This window comes from Thermobia domestica, chromosome 7, assembly GCF_964235325.1.
Source record: "Thermobia domestica chromosome 7, izTheDome1.hap1.1, whole genome shotgun sequence".
In the NCBI taxonomy this organism is placed as follows: Eukaryota; Metazoa; Arthropoda; class Insecta; order Zygentoma; family Lepismatidae; genus Thermobia; species Thermobia domestica.
In genome coordinates, this window is record NC_137460.1 from 85,532,548 (window position 1) to 85,555,943 (window position 23,396).

The 23,396-nt window shown below is 34.7% G+C and overlaps 1 long non-coding RNA gene across 1 annotated transcript in view; it reads right to left on the reverse strand.

Moving 5' to 3' along the window:
• LOC145688901 (uncharacterized) overlaps positions 1 to 12,129 on the reverse strand; it is a 49,464-nt gene extending 37,335 nt beyond the window's left edge. Inside the window, exons 1-2 of the long non-coding RNA XR_014132012.1 lie at positions 12,003 to 12,129; positions 10,473 to 10,515 (exon numbers count right to left, since the gene is read on the reverse strand). This is a non-coding gene — a long non-coding RNA (uncharacterized LOC145688901). The remainder of the gene's footprint in view (positions 1 to 10,472; positions 10,516 to 12,002) is intronic.
• Between the last annotated feature and the right edge of the window lie 11,267 nt (positions 12,130 to 23,396).

Here is a 23,396-nt window from a genome sequence, read left to right on the forward strand (position 1 = left end):
TTACATTCGAACGACGATAGGAGAGAAGAAAGGATAGTAATAGTGAAAAATTGATTTCGAGATTACAACGAATTTACACATTTCATGGTCTCTACCGTACATGCCGAAAAAATTATTATTGGATGTCTGTTCGTTCGTCCCGATATAAAGGTGTTCACTTGTCTGGTCTTGTCGTTCAATGTATCGAAATTAAATTTAAAACTTAAGTTTTTATAAGATCCCTTAAAGCATTTCTTGAATTTTCTTTCTACCCCTACAATTGAAGGTAACTTACTGAATAATGAAAATTAAAATACATGATTTTCTCAAAAAGGCTTTGACGATCTCGTTCATATTTTGTAAAGCAATGTTCCACTAACAACTCTATAATGTGAAATAATCGTTTTTCTAGGAAATATCTGGAAAGGGTAGTTTATTCTTGAGGGTGAGTTTTCCGGAGTGTTCTCTCGTTAAAAAAAAAAAAAAAAAAAGTGCAGACGATTTTGCATATTCATGCATATCTCATTAATAACTTGAAAATGCGGCATAAATCATTTGTGTTGAAAAATCTACAAGGGATAGTTATTTTTGGGATGAGTTTCTTCATGATAATTTTCTCAAGAAGGACTACGGTGATTTTGTTTACATTTGTTTATAGATGTTTTGTTTATATGGAATAACTCATTACCATGAAAAAATCACAAGGGCTAGTTTATTCTTGGATGTGAGTTTTTCTAAAAAGAAAGAAAGAAAGGAATGACTCAGATAATTTTGTTCAAATGTTCTTAATAACTCTCTAATGTTGAGCAAATCACTTGTCACGAAAATGCTATAAGGGTAATTTCCGTGTTATTAGACTTCCAAACTATGTTATGCATAAGTGTCTGAACTACGGTACTGTATTATAGATCGGTTTTGTCCGGCCGGCCGTCTATCGACAGGTATCAAAGCAAAAACGGTGAGAGATATCGAAATACGTGGTTTCTTAAAATCGGTTCAGCGTCCCAATAGATTCTATGTATTCAAACCGGAAGTGGTTAAAATTACTTATTTCCATTTTAAACGTTTATCGCTGTAAAACGAAAATGGGAACAGGTAGCAAGAAGCGGTTTCATGCAAAAGATTCAGTGTCCCAAAGCAAGGTATAGTCACTCTTCCGAACACTACACCAAAACTAGAAGTGGTCCAAATTTAATATTCAGATTTCAATTCAATACTGATTTCCAGAGAGAGAAAACGGTAAGAGACATCGAGATGCAGTTTTCTGCAATCGGGTCATCGTCCCAAAAATACGTTCCATGTTTTTCATGAACTCTCTATTCAAACCGGAAATGGTTCGAATTAGCTATTTGCAGCTTCAATGCTGATAGAGTAAAACCAGTAAGTTATATCGAGATGTGGTTTTTGCAATTGGTTTAAGTTTCAAAGAATAGGTTCTGTGCTCTTCATGAACCCATTAAGAAAACCGGAAGTCCTTCAAATTAAGCATTTCCGGTTTCAACATTTATCACCATAGAACGAAAATAGCAATATATCGGCAAGCTGTTTTCTGCAGTTATTTCAGCTTCCCAAGAGTAGGTTCTATCTCCTCCCTTAACCCTCTACTGAATCTGAAAGTGGTTAAAATTAACCATTTCCGGTTTCAACATCTATCGCCATAGACTAAAATGGTAAGGCATAACAAGTAATGGCTTTTTAATATTGATGCAGTGTCCAAGGAACAGGTTCTTTCTTTGATTTTATTAATTTATTGCGACCAATAACTATAGGTGTACTACTTCAAGTTTGAGTATTGAATTCCCATAGATTTGAATTTTACCGTAGTTTCTCATCATGAAACGAAGCTTACTTGTTTCATGATTATATCAGCCATCACAGAAGAAAATGGGAAAACGAGAAAATGAAAAGTGGAAAGATTATGTCAGATTCTATCCAAGCTCGTGCTGTTGTGATCAGTGAATATGAGTACAAAACCTTTGTTTAAGGTTAGTTTAAAGGGCCAAGTTTTGCCGATAGATGTCACTACTGTATTCGTATCTCTCTCTAGTGTATTTTTTACCTTTCACGAAAATTCACGATTTCTCTTACAAATTACAACCTACAAACTTCAAATTTTAAGAGAAGGAACTTCATAACCTATCAAAGGCAACAATCCGTGCCGATTTTTAATTTAGAATTATCTTCATTGTTAAAATGCCTTGATTATTAGAATGGATATCCAAACCTTTAACAATGGAAGTTTCAACAATGAAGAAAATTCTAAATAAACAATCGGCACGAATTGTTGCCTTAGATAGGTTATGAAGTTAGTACTCTAAAAATTTGAAGTCTGTAGGTTGAAATTTGTAAGAGAAATTGTAAACTTTAGTGAAAGGTTAAAAAAAAGAAAAAAAACATTAGAGAGAGACGAAGACTGTAGTGACATCTATCGCCAAAACTTGACTCTTTAAATCACCCTTAAATGTGATATTTGTATGTTCACCCTTGTTCTCACCACAATTTTCTTAATTCTTCCTGGTACATCGGAAGCGATTTAGTTTATTCCTTATCGCAGTGGGTTCGGTTCCTTCAGCGTGCTTACTTTAATTTATGTTAATAATACAGTAATTTATCATCAAGAAAATACCATAAAATACTTTTAGACTATAAAACAGTATCACAGCCTTCAAATTTTCATGTACTTTACATTGTTCATTAAAGGAAAATTTCACTTTTGGCATGTGTCTTTTATGCGATTCATAGATGTTCACAAAATACCGTATAGTTTCTGAAAAATTTAGGACTGCAGTACTATAAATGTTTCATGTTTTAGAATCAGAATTATGTGTATATTCAGGTGGCAATATACACGGCGTTAAAACGTATTTTTATATATTGCAAACCTGTAACTGATATCAGTCTGAATATAAAAATTTGAGTTTATCTTTCGTTTTAGTACCCATAATATTGTTAAATGTTTCAATTATAACATAATCAAAATATTTATCTTTCCACTTCACAGAACTTTCATGAATTTACATGTTTCTAGCTCTCATGAACAGAAAATGCTATCGGTTAAAAGTAAACATTAACCAGATTTAGATGAATAAATTAATAATGTATGAGAAGAGCTACGAAAATGTGCATATGCATTCGACAGTACGTCATGCGTTAGTTCTTTGAGTATATTACACAAGATTATACGTCAAAAGCAATATTGTTAGGATAAATATTGGTAGTTAAACGCTGCGCAATATGTTTATATGATATAAAACAAGGAAATTTTCGTGTAAAATCTAAACTTGAATATTGAATTTAATTTTTAACAGCCTGATGCGTTGTTTTATTCGCACTTTCAAACAAATATTATTATTATTTTTAAACATGTATAAATAAGATATGGCTATTTTTCGTATACAAGCTGTCCTAGTTGTATGAAACACGTGGGAAGACCATTTTCAGACCATTGTGCATATTTTACTTTTTAAAACAATTTCATGAACATATCGCTTACAAATGGGTATTTCCACTAAAATACGGATTTAAAAATTTGAATTCAAAAATAAATGTAAAACGTTGATACAAAACATCTCTTAACCCTTTAATTGGCAAGCATTGATAGCATTACCATTAAAATTTTTAGTTTCTTTTATGGTTGAACCATGTCTTCCTGATCATAATTTCGTAATTTTTAAAGTATTTTTGTACTTTGGTAACAAATTACAGGATGTTTATTTAAAAGTAACATTGCCACAAAACAGGTCCTATGTGTTGCTACTGGGCAGCATTGCCCTATTATGGTAAAATATCATAAGAATACTCTCAGTAATTACTAACAGTTTCATTGAAATATTTTCCTACAGAGCAAGAAACCACAAATAAAATTTAAAAAAAAAAAAAAACTTTCGCGGAACGTAGGAGATAAAGCTTCTACAAACTAAATTTGACTGCCCCCTGTTGACAAAGATTAGAAGTATCTAAAGAAGCGATCCGGAAATCATGTATATGAATATTACATGAAAGTAATAATGCCAATTAAATGAACACTCAAGTTATAATTCGTATGGATAACGCAAAAGAATGTGATGTTGCTTGAGAGCAACACTGCCAACTAAAGGGTTAAAATTCTTCTTCAAACACTTTTCAATGTTTTGAGGTATCAAAGAGAGAAATACTGTCTTCCGCGAAAAAAAAAAAAAGAAAGAAATTTTATCCGTTACGTCATAGGTGCCCCTGTGCTAGAGTACGTTTTTTTTTTTTTTTTTTTAAATCTTGGTACGCTTCCCGCCTAAAGATGAATCTGTCTGCAACGCGTTCTTGCCACTCCATGGTTAAGTTGTAAGTTACATACAATACACTGGGAAACAGCAAAACTCCACATCACTCACAAATCACCGTAACACACTTGTTCGCATGTGGCAACTAAGCACTTCAACTATCCGTCCAATAGTACTGACCTCATTTGATGGGCTGGCTGACAACTAACGTCACCTACACGACAAAGCCAATAAAACATCTATTGGATTAAAACGTTCACGTGAGTGTTAGCAGAAAATCTTTAAAAGTCAACCAAGTGCACTGGCGGGAAGTGTGCCAAGATAAAACAAACGTACTCTACCCATATCGGTCGTGGCGTCCCCCACAGAACATAAAATATGACGACATTATTATTTCTTTACAACTTTAAAATCAGACTGGCAACATTGAAAACTGTTTACAGGAGGTGATCATAGAAGGACTAGCTCGGGAGAGTAATGCTCCCGGAAGTAGAAACGAGAAACACAGTTCTGATTGGTTGGCGTTAACCAGGGGTGCCCATCCCCCCCAAAACTGATGTCGCACTCCCCCCCAAAACTAGTAATCTCTTCCCTCCTCAAAACTCAAGTCCTCTAAAAACAATTGCCCAGTTTAGCAGTAGTTTTTATAGTACTAGTAATTGTTATTTTTGTTGTTTTTATTTCCTGTAGTAGTATTATAGAATGCTTGTAGTAGTAGTAGGGGCAGTAGTAATTATAAAAATGGCATTACTTTTATGAGTAGTCTTGGTAGTGTACAATACTAAATATGTTCTATAAGGATATTGAAGGGTATAAAAACTTCTACACACTGTGTATGGCACAGGTATTCTTCTTTTTTTACAATTAGTAATATTATTTTTTTCTTTACAAAATATTGATATAATTCCCTTGTACATGAAAAGTAAGACGCAAGTTACAAGTTATTGAGTTTGATACCAAAAGAAAATGTTATCCTCGAAATTAGCCTACAAAAAGAAGTGATATCCAACAAAAAACATTCCTGTAAAAGAGCCAAGTACGAGTGGCTTTAAAAAGAATTGAAATCACAAAAATAGGCGCCAAGCTCTAGTGGACAACAGTTACAAACACTCACTGGCTCACTTCAAATTTAGATTTGAAACTTGGCTGTTGTCTGTATGGTTACCACTAGCTCACAATTATGTCAATCAAACTACTTTATAATTTTCAACAGACAACATAGGCAAGTTTCAAATCTAAATTTGAAAGTGATTTCTTGAGTGTTTGTAACTGTTGTTCACCAGAACTTGGAGCTCATTTTTGTGATTTCACTTCTTTTTAATTAAGTGGAAAATGTAATCGCACAAACAGAAAACTATACAAAATATTATCATTAGTTTATTTATTACACATCATGTAGCAATTGAACAGCATTACTTATTGTGTCGTACATGGTATAAATAAAAAAATAAATAAATTCTCCCAGCAGAAAATGGGTAAATTACCTACACAAAGCGATAAACCGACCAGCCCATCCTTTCATATAGCAACTTGCGCGGTACTTCATTCATAGAGTTTCTAAGCAGGGGGTAGGGGGATTCATTCTCGAGATTTAAAAAAAATCGCATCGTGTTCCAATGTTATTCTGACGACAGCAAAATTACTTATTCGACATTAGAGTAAAATTCTTCCCCAATTTTTTTTTATTCCCCCCAATTTTTTTCTCGATGGCACAACTTGCGCCATTCATCCCTCCTGTGGGCGGCCCTTCTCTCTTAAAACGAACCAACCTTTCCTTTCATACGGCTACTTGCGCAGTACTTCATTCATCGAGTATCGAAGCAGGGGGTACGGGGGTTCACCCCGGAAAATTTTTGAAAATTAGCTTCTCAAAATCGTGTTTTAATGCTATTCCGACAGTAAAATTGCTAGTTCGAAAGTAGAGTAAAATCCCCCCCAAAATTTTTCTCAATGGCGCAGCTTGCGCCATACATCCCCCCTGTGGGCGGCCCTGGCGTTAACCACTTCTTGCCACGTTGCATTAAAATAGCAGAAAACAAACGATTGCTGCTGTCGGCGTTCGTGGCCGAGTGGGCTAGCGCTATATGCTAGTAATAAGAGTCTCTTTTGGCGCGAGTTCAAACCCGGCCCGCGGAAAGTTTTTTTTTACATTTTTATAACACTTATTAAATTAAAATAATATGAAAATAATACTTAGAAAAGTGATTTATTTATTTTTGTGCAGATAAGTAGTTGTAGTACTTATGCCCTTGTACTCCATGATATAGGGCTCGTTTTGTTACCCTTGTACTTCATGATATAAATTTTGTGACCAACTTAAAACAACTGGCTAGGATAGCGCGTAAAACAGCTGGCTAGAGTAGCGCGCGGAAAAACGTACTTCCGGGAGTATTACTCTCCCGAGCGGGTCGTATCATAGATGGATCATTCCTTGTAAACAGTTTTCAATGTTGTCAGTCTGATTTTAAAGTTGTAAAGAAATAATAATGTCGTCATATTTTATGTAGTCTGTGGCGGACGCCGGGACCGACATGGTTGAGCTAAATCAGCGCGCTGAGTACGCAGGGGCGGATCCAGGACGGACTTCTGGGGGAGGCGGTGGGTTGTAATACTGCTACTTAGAGCTACTTTTAAGAGCGTCAATAAATAAACTATATATTGTATTTATATATATAAAATAAAGAAGTTTCCTCTTCTGGGGGGGGCGATCGCCTCCATCGCCCTCCTCCTGGATCAGCCCCTGTGAGTACGCCACTAATACTGATTAACCATCAACTTTGCTAGTCTGATTTACCAACTGGATGCATATAGTTGCTATTTTCTTAGTCTACTATACTGTTATATAATTGTCTGAGAGTGATCTTTTTTTTTATTTGATTTTATCAATTTTTACCATTTTTGCTTTCGAGCGATGATAGAAGAGAAAAGTGGTGATCGTTAAAGAAATTGAATTTAAGATCGAATTTAATCGTGGTCTCTATATGCCAAAAAAACGAATTTCCGGATGTCTGTCTGTCTGTATATTCGTACCTAAGTAAAGATGTTCCCTTGCTTAAAGGTCATACCACTCAACGTATCGAGACCAAATTTAAAACTTAAAGCTTTTATAAGAATCCCTAGGGACATTATTCTTTTTAAATTTTTTTCTACCTACAAAAATAAGGGTATTTACTAAAGACTGAAAATTATAAATAGTGATTTTCTCAGAAACTGCTCTTACGATTTCGTCCATACAGGGTTGTATTTCATTATCAATGTTCCACTAACATCCTTATAATATGACATAAGTCGTTTTTCTAGAAACAATCTAGAAAAGGTAGTTTATTCTTGGAAGTGAGTTTTCCGAACTATTTTCTCAAAAGTGACACAGCCGATTTTCTTCATATTTCGTAAATAAATTTTTATTATTATCCTGGCAGTATGTCTCGAAAAAAATCCACAAGGGATACTTTATTCTTAGGGGTGGGCGGTGGGCTTTTGCCGGACAATTTTCTCAGAAAGAACTCAGACGATTTTGTTGATATCTTATAAACAAATGTTTTATAAATAACCCTAATACATGATGGACATTTGTCATTATTAAGTACACAAACGATAGTTTATTTTTGAGGTAGTTTGGGAAATGGATGGCTCGCATACGTCTTCCTCCATCTGGAGTGGACGTGCACCCATTTCGGCCGACTGTTATGGGGCCAATATTCGTGTTGTCTGGTGTCCAAATACTTGAAAATTAAAAAAATACAAGAAAATCTATTAAAACAAAAAAGGTAAAATATAATAATAAAAGAGGTCCTCTGTGGCTAGGCGGTGAGCGTACGCGCCTTTGGCGTGGGAGACCCGGGTTCGATTCCTGGCGGGAGCTCATGTGGTTCGGATTGCACGTTAATCAGTAGGTTCACGTCTCATATATCCTCGCTGCTGAACGGGACGTTAAACCCAAACTCAACTCAATATAATAATAAAAGCACAAAAAATTTAAAATCCGCACATTTTGCTCTTTTGTGGGCAGATGGGGTCTATATCTTCTTATTCGAGAGGTTGTTTCTTTTAGTTCCAATTTTGTTCGTTTGTTTTCCGGGGCTATGCGTTTCTGTCGATCAGATTGGTTTTCTTGCACCTCCGTTCCCTTTGACTGCATCGGCCACACGCTGAATCCTGCGTTGAGGACGTGCTTATGGGATAGCCAGGGAGTGCCGTAAGTTATCTTCGCAAGCAAACCGCTGTGAAGTTGTGGCGCTCACACACATTTTTATCTTTATAAATGTATATTTGAGTCGTCCAATTCGAAAACGGCTCTTGTCCATTTACAGAAAATCCCAAAGAAAAGAGAAAAACTGTAGGATCCATGAGTTTTCTAGAAATGGAAATATTTGAGGATGTTTCACATGAACACACTGAAGTATTCAAAGTTCTGCAAAACATACAGATCTGCATTTATTTCTAATTTTTGTGGAATTTTCTGTAAATGGACAAGAGTCGTTTTGGAACTGGTCAAGACATTTGATACTAACTTTTTATGGATACTAAAACTGGAAGCTCGGGTCAGGACTCATGCTCTCGCAGAAAGTCCAAATCAAACAAGAACGAAACAAAACCTCAAGTTTTTGATAGTGTGCAAAAGACAAGTATCGTGAATACCTGTAGTCCGATATCTTGTAATTAAAGATAAAGATACTGACAGTGACAATCTTGGAGCAAACTGTCCGAGCTCTATTGAGGGTTTGTATCCTTTCCTCATTAATCAAGTTATTACTTATAACGCCAGACAGGTTAAAGATATCAAGAATCCATGAAACGATACTTAATTGATGGAAACTGTCGACGAGAAACAAACAGAGAAGCTACTCAAATTAACTTCCATTGGACCAGTAAACGTGTCGGTAGAGCTCCATCGTCTACTGAATGTCTCACAGTGTGTTGGGCCCTCCTAAACGTCACTAAGGAGGAGATTAAATTGGAACTGACTGACCAATATGTTATAGAGATAGCTCGCATCAAAAGCAAGAAGTCAGGTGAACTAGTTGATACTCAGTCACTGATTCGTTTACTTTGTCTCCACTTCCGGACTACGTGAAAGCTTTTCATTATCGACTTAATGTCCGTCCCTATATTCCTAGTCCCCTACGCTGCTTCAAATGCCAAAACTTCGGGCACACCAGTCCATCGTAAAATGCGAGTGCTGCTTTTTGTGCAAATTTTGGCCAGGGTGTCATAGTGTGATACTCTGTACAGCAATTGTGTCAACTGCAAGAGCAAGCATTCTGCTTGGTCTTGGGATTGTCCAGCCTTTCAACGTGAAAAACATATCCGAAAGCTACTGGTTGTTGAGAAGATCTCTGCTGCCGATGATAAGTAGCGTTTAAAGGAAAGTTTTCCTTCCTCGCTTTCTGTGCCCTTTGCTAGTGTTGCATCTACTTCTCGTAAATCTGTGGCAATTCAAACGTGTGACGTTTCCACCCAAACCGATCTTGTTCCCGACAGAAGTCCAAAAGTTCCGACCCCAGTCGAAATCTACTAGCAAATCACAAAAAACCCCACGTTCTTCTACTAGTAATGGTCTTCGGTGAACACCAGTTCATCTCCGCCCTCCTTTTGTCTTTTGCCTATATACGCCGGCTCAATGACACGCTTCTATTCCCGAAAAGACTAAAATCTACACCTGTTCGTAAGCCACCTGCAGTTTCATTGAAATCTAATATGGTGGAAGACGAACTAATGGACACTGCTTGGACTGTACTTGACCAGCGAACAAAGGTTCACTTGAAACGTTAATTTCTGACTTTCTATTGTTTTTACTATATATTGTTACTGTTAAATATTTTCTCTGTTATAGTTATTACTATTTATATTTATTGTTATGCATTTTATCTATTATTATTGTTATTATTATTACATTATATTATATTTTCTGTTTAATTACTATTATTACTATTCATTGTTTGTTGTTATATATTTGTTATTCTCACATATTTATTATTTTAACTCTTCTTTTAGGTTTTTATTCCTATTTTGGGGCAGTTTTTTGTATCTTACATTTTAATCTTTTTAAAACACTTTTATTAACCGCAATCTGTGTTGACCATGACGAGCACAAATAGCCTCGATACTGACGTCCCTATTAAACCTCAATAAATAAATAATCAAGTTACGACTATATTAGAGTAAAATAATGATAGTAATTGATAGTAATATTAATATTGATAATAAAATAAACAGTAAATGTTAAACAACACTTACATATAAATGCTAATACATTGCTACCGTCTAGAAACTGAAATCCCTGAAAGAAGAATATTGTTAAAGTGAGTATATTCTATTCAGCAAATTACAAAAATATATATGCTAATCAACTATAAAACTTGCCAAACGATTAAACTAACCTACTCTATGTAGCCAAATGTTTGCTAATCGTCTAACTTCATATTGACAATATACTATGTAGCTATACTACTACTAATACTATTATTGTTGCATACAACAACTGCTAAGTACAAAAATAGCATCAAAGTAAAACCTATTTTTCAATGAATAAGTATAAGTCTCTAAAAATCTATATATATGGACGACTCCAGAAGTGCATTCCCACCTGCAATTATACTTTTCCTGCAATAGTAGGCAACCCAAAAACGGGGTCATTGTAATAGTTGAGAATTAGAAAGGCTTTGGACCAAACCTCAATATTGTTACAAACATATCAGTGTGGCAAAATGAAAATAAGAGAATAAAATGAATTGTTAAGAATGGCGGTTTTATTATCGTTAGAGCAATGAATGGCATAAAAAGTTACAAAATAATCTTACTTAAGCAGTTCAAACAAGATGAATGGTAAGAAACATTATTATTATTATTATTATTATTATTATTATTATTATTATTATTATTATTATTATTATTATTATTCATCTTGTTTGAACTGCTTAAGAAAGATTATTTTTTAACTTTTTTATGTCAACCATTGCTCTCACGATAATAAAACTGTCATTCTTAACCATTTATTTTATTCTCTTATTTGCAATTTGCCACACTGATATATTTGTAACAAAATTGAGGTTTGGTTCAACGCCTTTATAATTCTCAACTACCTCTACGACCCTGCTTTTCGGGTTGCCTAATGGGAGAATTGCAGGGGGAATGCACTTTTGGAGTCGTGTATACAATATGCTACATCTATACGCTCTACACAATCATCCTATCATTGTTACATGGAATTTTGCAATCCTAATACAGGATTTACTACATGAAGAACTATTACTACTACTACTACTAGTAGTAGTAGTAGTAGTAGTAAGGAATGCTAAGTGGATAATATATGGAATTCGAAATTTAACAAGTATATATTTGCACTTACCTTCAGTTTCTGCATAATATCTTGTTATACTATTGTTTATGGATTTTAAAATTTCTCAAGAATTCTCACAGTATAGCGTTTTACTTAATTCTCCATAGCTGCGACTGTGATAGGAACGAGATTTTACTAGGCCAATTTAAGATTCAGTTTCACGCGAATGAGGAAAATTCATTACGCGTCCATAAGGAGAGTGCACATGAATGAGTTATTTCAATATTAGACAGTAAATAGTGTGCAGTTATCTAATACTATGTAATCTTAATTACTTAATAGACAATTATTGTATTAACTCTATATTACAGTAATAATAAGTAAGTTTAATGGTAAATGTAACCTGAATATTTAAGTCACTTTAGAAGTTTTCAGAAATCATATGGTAAGCAAATAGATAGTTGAAGCTTGTAAATATTATGCTTTACCTATTGCTAATGCTCTTAGTTGACCAGACAATGGTCTTTTTTCCTGTGTTTGTAGTTTATATCCAGGTTATTGCTTCCCTGAGATTTCTCCATTGTAAGTCCAAAGCTCTGAGACTCGATGTTTGGAGATTGACTAGAGGATGATCTTTAAACTAAAAATCTGGTCTTTTTATATGAGTTATTCACCCTGTTTATCTCAACTAATTTACATTTCTAATTAGCTAAAAGATCATTATACTAAATTTTAAATATTACCAAACATTAGGAAAGTATAAATGACATTTTCTGAAAAATATTGTCATTATCCTAATGACGGGAAAAATGTGTTTTTTATCGTAATTTACCTTAAGGCACTTGGTATCAAATGACTGTAATTTTAACTAAAATGATTATTTATATTATCTACTAAGAAACGCATTGCTTTATTACCAAAGAAGCTATTTGACTATGTACAAGCGCCTTCCTGTCGACATAAAAAAAATCCTGTACATGAGTATTATCATTTGTAATTTCACATTATCACTAATTTTAATATCTACAATTATGCAACCACACATAGTTTAACATCAAAGAAACGTGGTTGATAACACTTGCAAAACAAGTTTTAGCAGGTAATATCATTTGAAAACAGCGATCTAAGCAAGATAAGTGTCATACGAACAAAAACGATAAACGAATAATTGTAGAGACACAAGAATCCAAAATGCTGTGAAAATGAACATCAGGGCAAAGGATTCGAAAAAACTATTTACAGAAGAGCGGATGTAGCATGATACATTCACTGACATCTCACTTTTCATATCCAATAGTAGATACGATAGATATTGAGAGTAAATGATTATAAAGTCGTCCACCACGAATTTACGTACTATAACGTATTAAAAGAGTATACATATTTCTTCTGCGTACTACGGTGAACAAAAATCTAGATAACAATAATAATTATAAGAGATGTTCGATGTGTCATCCGTCATCAGTACACATTTAATGAAATGGCAGATATGTATCTTATATATGGTCGTGCCTATGGAACCCACATGGTACACTATTATATCATGAATATTTTGCAAATCGTGTTCTTCCCAACCGTAGTGCTTTTGCTGCTATCGATACGGCATATGCACGCTACATATGATTGAGTTGCGCGCCCCTCAGTTTTGACATCTGATCGAGAAGAGAGAATTCTTCAGACAATTAAAGAAAATTCTTGCACCAGTACAAAAAGGTTGGCAACGCTAGGTGTTTTACATGAAACCGCGTGGAAAGTGTTTCGCGAACAACACTTGCAACATGTACAAGGAATAGAAGAGACTATTGTATTGTATTGTATTGTATTTATTTACTCCATTTGAAACCAAGATACATTTGGTATTTGGAGGGTTCAGACAGTCCTCTTTCTTCTTTCAAATACACTTAGAAAAAGAAATATGTTACACTATTTAATACACATTATTACAAAGATAATCTGCTACGCTGTAATATACTTTATCCACCAGGAATCTCTTGAGTTTCTTTTTAAAAACATTTATATTTTCTTCATTTTTTATTTCTCTGGGCAGCTTATTGTAAATTTGTACTCCCATGTGGCTTGGACCTTCCTGTACTAATGTTAATTTTGTAAAATATTGTCTTCTTTCATTTTGTTGTCTGGTATTATAAACGTGACTTATTTGGGTTCCATCTTTCAGTTTAGCTGCATAGATTGCAGTTTCATATACATACATAGATGGTAGGGTAAGGATGTGGTGCTGTTTAAATTTTTCTTTGCATGATGTTCTCATGTGTAGACCAAATATTATTCGTATTGCTTGCTTCTGTTTCATGAAGACTGCTTTGCTGCTTGAAGATTTGCCCCAGAAAATGATGCCGTAATTTAGTATAGGGTGTATAAGCCCGTAGTATACTTGGATCAAAGCTTTAGTATTTAACGTTTCTTTTAATATCCTGAGTGCGTAAAGTCTGGAATTTAATTTTACTATTATTTCTTTAACGTGGGTTTCCCAAGTTAGATTTTCATTTATATTTAATCCTAAAAATTTAATTTCATGGGTGAAATCTAGTTTTAGATCGGTCAATTTATTTTTGGTTTCTTTTATTTTCGTGTTTTGTTTTGTGTGAAAAAGTAGGTATTTTGTTTTTGTGTTGTTTATGCATAAGCAGTTACTTTCGAACCATTTTTTGGCTTGATCCAATACTCTACATGTGTTGTTCCTTAGCTCACTTACGGTTTTACCCTCTACAATTACGCTTGTGTCATCTGCATATAAAATTACTTCAAAATTCTTCAATATTCCAGGAAAATCATTTATATACAATAGAAATAGGATTGGACCTAATATTGAGCCCTGAGGCACGCCGTTGCGGACTTGTCTTGGGTTTGATAAATATGTTTTTACATTCCCATTTTGTATGTGGGAGACTTCAACTGCTTGCGTCCTCCCCTGTAAATAGGTTTCCATCAGCTGTAGCACTTTCCCCCTTATGCCATAATGTTCAAGTTTTCGTAAGAGTATTTTGTGGTTAACGAGATCGAAAGCTTTGCTTAAATCATAGAAAATGCCTAAGATTAGTATTTTATCATTTAGCCCTTTCAGTAAGTTTTTTATAAGCGTATATGTTGCCGTAGTTGTGTTTTTCCCAGTTACAAAACCGTGTTGTTCATGGCATAGTATCTGCTGTTTGTTCAAGAAATTTATTAGTCTCTTTTTAATTAGTTTCTCAAATATTTTATTTATTGGGTGTAAGAGTGATATCGGTCTGTAATTTTGTATCAATGTTCTGTCTCCCTGTTTAAAGATTGGTTTTATTTTAGCTTCTTTTAATTTTGTTGGATATTTTCCTGTATTGAGACTTTCATTAAATAGGTATGTGAGTATAGGTACTAAATTCTGGCTGTTCTGCTTGATTATTTCAATTGGAATTTCGTCGCTTGTAGCTTTATTTGGGTTTAATCTATTCCTTCATTAATCATATTCACTGATGCGGTGTTCAAGCCAGATGGTGTTGTCAACATCCACAATGAACACCAATTGGCAGAAGAAAAGCCTAACGCAAATTTACCTACCCGACACCAACATCAATTCTCGATTAATCTCTGGGTAGACCTATTGGGGAACGCACTTTTAGGGTCATACATTTTATCACAACGTCTTACAGGTGCAACATACCTGCAATTTCTTCAACGAAATCTTCCGGAATGGTTGAAAAATGTGCATTTCTCGAGAGTCTCAACTTTTGTTTATCAGGATGGTGCTCCACCACATTTTCTGCGAGACGTTTGTGTATTTCTTGATCAGTACTTACAAGACGGATGAAAAGGCCGAGGAAGACCCATACAGTGGCATCCTCGCACTCCTGACCTAAATCCTTTGGATTTTTATTTGTGGAACACCTCAAAAGTATACTGTACCAAACACAAATAAACTAAATACATGAACTGAAGCAAAGAATTCGTGATAGATTGGGAAAGATTCGTAATACACCTATGATTTCCAATAGTGTACGTGAATCACTATCAACTCGTGCGGAGCATTATTTTGGAGTGACGGATGACACATCGAACATCTGTTATAATTATTATTTATTTGGATTCTTGTTCGGTGTAGTAGTTCAGAACAAAAATGTACAATCTTTTAATTAATTTATAGTACGTAAATTCGCGGTGGACAACATCGTGTCAATGGGTTTACTCTAGATCTCCTGTTTCCTCCAACTTTTCATTTTATCATTTCTTTCATCATTATTTACTCGCAATATTGGATAGGAAAAGTAAGATGTCAGTGAATGTGTCATGCTACACCCGCTCTTCTGTAAATAGTTTTTTCGAATCCTTTGTCCTGATGTTCGTTTTCACAGCATTTCTGATACCTCTATCTCTGCAATTATTTGTTATTATTTTTGTGTATGACACTTATCCTGCTTAGATCGCTGTTATCAAATGATATTACCTGTTAAAACTTGGTTTGCAAGTGTTATCAACCACTTTTCTTTGATGTTAAACTGTGCTATGTGTGGTTGCATAATTCCAGATATTAAAATTAGTGATAATGTGAAATTTACAAATGATAATACTCACGTACACGGCATAACAGGTTAATAAACCGATAATTAGACATTTTCTGTCAAAACATATCTTTTTTTCCCTATACGTGCTTAAATCAGGGTTCCGAGACCCCAACTCCCTCTATAAAATTCGTTGTGGCGTTAGGACCTAACTCTGAAAGATGGATATTTAGATGTACTAGTTACTCCGATATTTCTTTAACAGCCTTTAATATGTCTTATACTTTTCGAGAGGCAGCCTCAAAGTTACACTTTCCTCGTTTTCGGCATCGTACAACTTTCAAACAATGTGGTTTGCACCCTATGTTCATACGGGCTTTTTTATTTGTTTGGATGAGAGGATTACACCAGTGGATTTTGGCTACATAATAAATTAACGCCCTATATATATATATATTGTATGTTGGAATTTGAAATAGTCCAAGTAACGGTACGAATTCAAAACAGTTAGGACTAGTAGATCACCCGATTATAACACCGACCATGACTTTCATATTATGTTCCGGTGTTCCGATAAAATTTGTCAGAGCCAAAATGTTCCGAAAGGAAATTTAAGGGAACCCCGTATTTTATATATTTAATGGAATTCATTTTTCAAATGTAATTAAATAATTTTAGAAATAAAGCCATTTTTCAGAATTGATTATGAGTTTCTTTGTTAATATGTGTTCTATAGAGTTATTTTATTGTTTGTAGAAGTTCAGCGTCCCCTTTCAGAAGCGAAGCTACATGAGGCATAAACCTAATTGAAATCTGAACCACCGTTCAAATTTTAATGCTTCCCACCGGGATTTGAGCCTGGAACAACCAATAGTGCTATTCAGCCGGTTCACACCGGTTCGCTAGAACCACTGGTTAAAATATTTCGAATTCACAGAACCGTTTGTTATATTCAGATATAACAGTAAATGTTACCCAGCTATGCACAAGAACTGTAAATTTTAGTTTAACTATCTCTGTTTTTAGAAATTCTCACAGCTACAGGGTTACATTAAATATATGATCTCTGAGAACAAGGTATAAGCGTTTATTTCTTAATCCCAAATGCACAGGTATGAAGAATAAAAACTGGGATCACATGAGTATAATGGTGAAGGTTATTTATATTTGGAATGCATACATATCATTATCAACAATTGTCGATTCATTGCTGGATTAAGGTCTTTCCAATACTGTTTGACAACCATCTATCTTGGACAATTTATTTCCAAAACATTCGCAATGCTATCTAATTTCGTCATTCATCTTGTATTAGGATGTAAGTCTCTACTTGTCACTTGTGGTATCCAGTACTCACTCTCCACCTATAAACTCGCTATATATATATGACATATGAAATGTCTATGTAGATCGATAAAAAAAAATCACATAACTAGATACGTATGCACAAAAAATATCCTTGTGATAAAAGTAGTTGATGGAGAAATGATCACAATAAAATTCATTCAAGTCGGAAACATTTCATATGTCAATGGAATAAAAAAAATCTGGTAGTGATCAGTCTTTGAAAAAGACGTCTCTAATAAATCATATGTAATAATTTTTATTAAGTAATAAGTAGGAACTTGTTATAACTCTCATTGGTTTGGGTTGCGAGCGGAGAGATCAAGAGCATTTTTACCAAATATATTTCTTTGCAAAACCGTCAACAATATTGATTTAATAGGGCGCCTGGCCGTTTACTCTTTTCCAGCATTTTTTCTCCTCCTCGCTCGTTCGCGCCCTCTTGCTATCAGCGCCCGGGACGACTAACCCGCTCTTTCCCCCTTCCTTCCGTAGCTATAGCTCTGCACGAAACCTCAAATTCATCCATTCTTGAATGGCAATGTGTTTCTTTTTACGAAAATCGTAATGAAGAAAATGTAAAGAGCGAAGCTAAGAAAGATGAGAATTTAAGAAACTGTCTCTTAAATTCTTTATGAGGACTGTACAAATCGTCTTTTCCTTCTATCGCGCGTACTGGAAATTAGATTCCTTTATTTTATTCTTTTTTTTTTTTTTTTTTATTTTTAAGTCTGAAAACAGAAAGTTCAAAGATCACCAACTATGGATTTAGTTCACTCTCCCTGAAGGTTTTAGTAATGAACGTCATATTAAAACTTTACTTCATACTTACTTGAAAGTCACGAACAGCCAGAGGTGTAATGCAAGCTGAAAGATCCCGTACTTAATGAACCATGTTGGGTTTCCTCCTGAATCTTGAAGTAGTCAATTTTCGCCTTTAATTTCTTCAAGACATTCTTTCTTTCTATAGTTACAACTTCTCTTTTCACTTCAGTTCTCTAATGGTCTAATGGAAGAAGGAGAGAATTTGAACATTTTCAAGAAAAAAAAAAGTTCTTATAAATACATTTTACTTGTAAGCAATAATAAATCTACAATAGTTTTAGCGTTTAACGGGACAAATGTCCAAAAATTGCAACGATATGTATATTTAGTTATAGGGCACAAGACCAATAGTGCGTCACCTTATGGTAACAAGTCTCGTGGCCAGACTTGTTTAAACTTGTTTCCATTCATAGGCTGTTGAGGAAGCCATAATTGATTGAAGTGTATTTTTAATTTCTGTGAAATGAATGAAATGAATAAGTATTAAGCAAATAGGCCTACAAAGTTTAAAAGGAATAAAAATAGTTTGATTTATTGAAATAATTATCGCGGTAAGTTTTGTTGGATACTAAAGTAATTTTAAACGAACTTGGACCGCAATATTTAATTATATATGCCTGTTACAAGATAAGACGTAGGCCCCTATAATACTCAATAGATCTTACATAGCTGAACATATTGAGACACTTTAGAGTGAATTCTTATATGTAAGAAAAACAAAGTTTTATGGAGCTATAAAGGTATTTCGTTCCTTGTTAATAATGATTCTTCTGGATCGAATTTTTTATTTATGCACTGTACAGTGGCGTATTTACGATTTTGTTTCGGGGGGCTTTGCCTGAAAATGTGAAAATTCCGCAAGATATTTCATATACTTTACTATAGTAAGATTTCGGGGGGGGGCTTAAGCCCGTAAGCCATTCCCCTAAATACGTCACTGGTACTGTGTATAAAAATACAATTTTAAGTATCTATTATTATTCCCCTTCTCTTAACATTATTAATAATAATAATTATATGTAACATTAATAATAATAGTAATAACCGTTCTCCCTGATCTAGTGTGTCTTTGGTACATGAGGTCCAGGCAGGCCCTTATCTAGGGGGGTCTAGGGGGCCACACCCCCTTAAATTTTTGCTTCCCCCTAAAATTTTCACGGTAGGTTTGAAAAATGAACTATAATATGATGATGAACTATAATATGGTTGGATCGGGCCCCCTAACTTCAGCCGCCCCCCTTCCCTACATTTTTGGCCTGGCTACCGCCCTGAGTCCACGATTTGATTCCCGGTGAGTAAATATCGAACGCACTACAATGACTCAGATTCTCAGTTTAAATTGTAGTTCTCGTCTGGTACAGCCACGCTACTGACATAGGACATAAATATAAACCAATAATAATAATAGAATGTAGATGCGTTGTTATTGATCTTGCTTGATAATGGGAGGATCTCGGATTTGAATCGCTCGGCTGGCTTTCGTGACTATAATGAGGTCCAAAGTCCACCAGACAAAAAAGATATAACATTATACCTTTAAATATAGTCCTTGGAAATCTTTACAAAATTTCTTCCCATATTTCATTGATAATCGAAGACCATGCTCCAATAACGAGTCAGCTCTATTTTTACTGCTTATTGGGAAATAACAAAAAGAAGTTCTAAACATTCAATTTTTACTTTCTATTCAAACCGTGCAGCAACTAGTTAATATTTCGAGAACTAGTAGGAGGGACTTTCCCCTTTTTGCACAAACGCTTGACTTATTTGGTAAAGGAGAAAAAATGGGTACGGTAAATAACATAAACCACTGAATTCAGAGATAACTGCCTATTGTAGCAAGTTTCTCACTTTCTTTACTTTTATTTTTATTTATTTACTAGCAGCGTTCACCCCGCTTCGCTGCGGTCACCCCGGAACGCAATAAACTTTGTTACTTAGATAATTTTTACTTTTTCGCTTTCAAGTGATATGATAAAAACCATAGAAGATTGCAGTAAATCTTAACATTATATCGCCTGTCATTTATGTTAACCCGCCCCGCTTCGCTGCGGTCATCCCGGTGCTGGCATATTGTAAAAGTGTCTGTAAAAATAAGCAAATCAATTAAAAAATTTTAAACAGAAGATTCAAGCTATTTTCCGCTGTATATCGCCTGTCATTTATGTTAACCCGCCGAGTGACACGGTCATGCGGGTTGCATATAAATACGTTTATTTTTACCTATGATGAACTAATAACAAAGGATTTGTACGTTATGGACACTTGAATGGTCAATTATCTCAAGACACTGGTAATTAAAAATTAAAGTGATATGATAAAAACCATCTAGGGTCCAAATCCTAATAACCCCCCAAAAATGAAAGAAATTGGTTCAGCCGTATTAGCGTGATGAGCGGACAAAGGATTTTGTACGTTCTCTTTTATATATATAGATAGATTTATTTATTTTTATTGTAAAATGGACTCGCCACTGCTTCTGGAATTATGCTAACAATAAACACATTCAGTTTATCATATCATTCTTTTAGTTCTTGCTTGCAAATGTGAAAGCAAATTAAATACATTTCTTTTCCTTTTTTAAGTGTGTTGTAAAGAGTAAGAAATTAAAGGTATCTCTTCGCTTCTGGATATGTGACTAGCATACGGTACTTGCTTTCAGAGCAAGACACACGAGTTTAGTTTCTGGTTAGAGCTCATACAATTCAGATCCCTGGTTTAGTTGTATATCTGAGTTGAGTTGATTTTTGGTTTAACGTCCCGTTCAGCAGCGAGGCTATATGAGACGTGGACCTACTGATTAACGTGGAATCCGAACCACATGAGCTCCCGCCGGGAATCGAACCCGGGTCTCCCACGCCAAAGGAGTTGTATATCTGAGTTTCATATAACCTTAATGATAGAAAAGTAAACTTAGATTCAAAATCAACCTAAGATGCCTTTTCCAGACAAAGTATCCAACGCTCATTCTTTGCATGAATGTGATTCCGGGTTTGATCCCCAGTTAGCGTCATTTCAGGTTTTGCCAGGGGGAGGCAAATTCTGAAGATATGATTTTCACGTTTTTCGTTAGTATATTAGTATACAATTTATAGTCATGTGCGGTTAGCGTACAAGGCTTTGGCATAGAGGACCGGGGTTCGATTCCCGGCGAGAGCTCATGTGGTTCGAATAGAACTAAATGAAATATTTAAGTCTTAAGTTCCACGGTGAAGCCGGCTAGACTAAAGGAAGCGATGATGATGAGAAATGAATGAAATCGTGGAATAAACAAACTGGGAGGAAACGGGAGAACCCTGAGAAAACCTACATATATGGTGTTTATCCACTACAAAGCTCACTTGGCACGAGCTGGGATCGAACCAATAAACTCATGCACCAGAGATGAACGCTCTATCCCTGAGCCACCGCGGTCCACTCATGTGGTGCGGATTCCCCGTTAAGCTATAGATCCACGTCTCATATAGACTTGCTGTTGAAAGGGACGCTAAACTAAAAATCATATTGAATCAAACACCATCATATCACTCTCAAACTCAGGGGAGTCAATTGCCTCCTTTATCCTCTCAAAATAACGTTCCTGGTGTATTGGTTCAGAAACTACTTTAAACAATAAATTTTGTGTCATAAAAACCAGGAGCTGAAAGGAAACGTTGAAATACAATCAATCAAGGAAACTAATGAATGTCGTATTTCTTAGTTGTAAATCTGAGTTTTCATTTGTGAGTTAGATCGGTGGTTCTCAACCGATATGTAGCGACACACTGGTGTGTCATATAGTCCCCTAAGGTGTGTCGCGAAATTTTAGAATTTAAAAATAATGAAGAATTTAATGATACTTAAAATTGAGACAGACCGTACCAGTCAACACCTCCAATGGTAGCAATAATGTTCAGTGCTATTCTGTCATTATAAAAATTAATATGTTTTATTATTATTATTATTATTATTATTATTATTATTATTATTATTATTATTATTATTATTATTAATAATAATAATAATAATAATAATAATAATAATAATAATAATAATAAAATATCAAACAAGTGTGTCGCGACGTTCGGTAAACTGTGTCGTCAGTCAAAAAAGGTTGAGAACCACTGAGTTAGATGTTTTCTGAGAAAGTGTAGCGAGTTTTAATGCCAGCTTCTTTGTCTTCATACCATGATAGCATCGAAAGTGGTAAACCACTAAATTAGAAGGTAAGCAAGTTTTACCAAAAAGTTATACATCATTCTATGAACACATTATTAAAATTGTTAAAGCCCGATATTTGTTTTAAAGATATGGTAAAAGTAGGTAAATCAACAATGTTAGTATGTTTTTAACGTAAGCAAAAGTCCAAAGATGAGGTTTATCAATCAATAGATCTTGCTGTCCTAAACCAATTTATGTGGGAGAATATAATTCCCGAGAAAATCAACAGAAAAAATATTTGTTGTGTACGTAAATATGGAGCTGTAGGTTTACTGTATCTCATGCCACCTATTAACACGAAACTGATACTAAAGTGTACATTAATCAAGCTTCTCATTATGATATTAAAGATATATATACCACATTGACTTGATCCCTAGTCTTCCGTTGCAAGCGCTGCTATCGGCTGAAGGAATTCCACTCGCTTTCTCTCGCTTAGCAACAGATAAACCCTTATTGGCTCAAAGCGTGGGTGTGTGAGGGCGTGAGCTTTAGTTTGCATTTTTGCCATGGCTCAAGACATTTTGGCAGCACAATAGTATGATTAATTATATATTTTACACTGTAGTTAATGAGATTAAACTAAATTTATGGTTAACTATTAAATTTTAATTTTTGTTTAAATATAATATTGGCCAAAGATATAATATGTGGCAAACCGGACAGTACTGAAACAGGCCTGTAGCCAGTCCAAAAATGTAGGGGGAAGGGCGATCCAACCATATTATAGTTCATTTGCAAGCCTACCGTGAAAATTTTAGGGGGGCCAGCGAAAATTCAGGGGGGCTAGACCCCCCCTGGATACGGGCCTGTACTGAAATCAATCGTTCACATTTATTTGTTTATTGTACAACACAATGAAATATAAGAAATGTTGTCAAATGAGTGTCAACTAAATGTTACTTAACATATATTGTAGATTTAAGAGGAATCGCGCCTGTACATCATGTGTTTAAAAATGTTGACTATTATGTCGCACACATTCTTCGTATCTCTCCTGTGGATCGATGAACATGTTAGAGA